We start from the raw sequence: 2,503 nt of genomic DNA, 5'->3' as shown, positions 1-2,503 counted from the left end.
AATGGTAGCTTTCTTGCCCGTAGCACTTCCTGTCTGCGTGCTAGGCTTTACATATTTTTTTCCATAGCAATTTCTACCTCACTGTCATTAGCATTGTCTGTAATTTGTTATTGTCCATCTTGTGCTAGGACAGACGCTTACTGAGGGCAGGGAGATTTGCTTCTTTAGATTTCTGATGAATTTCTAGCCCTTAGGAAAGCTCCTAACATATAGCGAATGCAAAATCAGTATTTATTGGTTATATGAATGAATGAAAGTAGGAACAGGGGTTGGGGGTGGACAGCAACGCTTATTATACAGTAACAGAAACCAAGGCAGCAGAAACTGGTCATGGTCAAAGAAACACCAGAATTTTCCACCTTGAAAATAAAATACACTTCAGTGGATGCGTGTCCTGAAATAGTTGGGAATTCCTGGGAAGATGGTCTGTTGCCAATCCCTTGTTCACCAGCCTGTGCATCCAAAATTCTTCTCAAGGTAACATGAGTCTTTTTTTTTTTTTTTTTTTTTAACAGCGTTTCTTGCTGTAAGAACTCTTATAATGGAGCCTAGTCCTCCTACTGCTAACGCCTTTAATGCCACTGGAGTAGCACTGCGCTGCTGTTTTCTGTGGGCTTCTCAAACCTTTACAAATGTACTTCATTAGCATGTCAATGCCATTTCTATCCAGTGACTGCACAGCCTGCTCAGTTTCGCTGCTCTTAAAGTTTGTGAGTACTTTCAGCACCATGCCCTGGGCTCGTTCCTTCACGGCTTGATTCTTGGTGTTGACGGGAGAGTTGAAACTCCCGAAGCATGTCCCCTTGCCGCAGGAGCCCGTCCACCTCGCTAGGGTCGGGGCCCGGCTCGCCTGACGCCGCCGCCGCCGCCTCCTGCTCGTCCACGAATTTGTTCTTGTCAAACTCATAGATGTCCACCCGACAGAAACGCGAGGACAGCGTGTTTCGGGCCATGGCAGGGGCTCGGCGCCCACTCAGCCGGCTCGGCTCCAGGCCCGAGAACTCAGATCCTCCCCACTCGGAACCGGCTGGGGGTGGGAAGCGGCCGCCGGACCGCTCATGCTTGTTTGGAAACTCTACAAAAAAGAGTGCCCTTGCACATCATTAGAGCAAAAAGGGGACTGTTCAGTATGTGGTACTGTGAAAACTGATTGTATGTATAGAAAAAATCTAGTTCTAGGTGGATTAGATAGCTACATGTAAAATGAAAACTTTAACTTTTAGCAAAACTTATATATATGACATAGTATTAAGGAAGAATTTCTAATGAAAGACTCGAGCAAAAAAATCATAAGGGGAAAAAAATAAATTTGACAACATTAAATTAAAATCTGTAGTCATCAAAAGGTACCATAAATAAAAGTGAAACAATGAGCCACAAGCCCCATAAAGATACTTGTAACACATAAATCTGACAAAGAATTGGCATCTAGAATATATATATTTAAAAAACTACACATTAAAGGGAAAGTGACAACTCAAAAGAAAAATGTGCCAACATAACAACACGTTATAGAAGAGAAACTATGTGAAGTAGCCATTATCCTCATTATCAGCCATGAAGAGGAAAATTAAAGCCACAATAAGATGTGCACCGCTTGTTAGCACAAGTGTTAGCATTGATGTGGAACATCATTACTACTCCAAACTACACCATTGGTGTAAATTACTACAACATTTTGGAGGAAACTTTACAATTATTAAAAAGATATTACATTAATATTAATTGATACTAATGTTGAATAAAATATAGAACAGAATCAAAGATAGGCACCCAGGTTTTCTCTCCCTTGGGTGATTAAATTCTCCTGCTATTTTAATGTTAGGCATAGCTTTATGTCTTGCACAGGCCAATGAAATGTGAGTGAACGTGATGTGTTGTGTATTTAAGTCAAGACTGTAAGAGCTCTTACATAATATTCTATGCACTCTCTTGTTCTGCCCCAGGAGCCATGTGAGCATATGGTGATATAGTTACTATAATTTCAAGGCATTCTGAATGCTGAACCTGTGGCTGAAGGCTGGCTCACCTGGAGCATCATCTGAATGGCAAACGTGTAAGCAAGTCCTTAACTGACATTTTAGAATTCTTAGTTGTAGTATTACTAGTTTATATTGACTGACAGCCCCTACAATCCAGAAGTTCTATGCCCATATAAGGTACCCTATGGAAATTCTTATACATGTACATAAGGGAACATGCATATTGAAGTTTTAAATAGAACACATTTTTTATAGCAAAAAACTAGAAGCAAGCTAAAAATTCATCAATAGAAGGGAAAAACTGTGGTATACAATGGAATGAAGCATTGCAGATGAATAAATTGAAGCCGCATGTACCCATAAGGGATAATGTTAAACTAAGAAAGTTGAGAAGAGTACATAGAGTAGTATCCATTCCATATGTATATTAGGTTTAGATCACATAAATACATGCAAAACAATACTATCTTTCACCCAGGAACAATATTTGCATTAAAATGAAGGAGCTCATAAAGGTTTTA

The 2,503-nt window shown here is 39.9% G+C and overlaps 1 pseudogene; it reads right to left on the bottom strand.

Annotated features, from left to right (window-relative positions):
• Nucleotides 1-394: 394 nt before the first annotated feature.
• On the bottom strand, nt 395-953 carry LOC150020091 (actin-related protein 2/3 complex subunit 5-like protein pseudogene; annotated as a pseudogene).
• Nucleotides 954-2,503: the final 1,550 nt, after the last annotated feature.

This window comes from Furipterus horrens, unplaced genomic scaffold, assembly GCF_987537825.1.
Source record: "Furipterus horrens unplaced genomic scaffold, mFurHor1.1.pri manual_scaffold_2, whole genome shotgun sequence".
In the NCBI taxonomy this organism is placed as follows: Eukaryota; Metazoa; Chordata; class Mammalia; order Chiroptera; family Furipteridae; genus Furipterus; species Furipterus horrens.
This window is presented reverse-complemented; position numbering and strand designations above follow the sequence as displayed.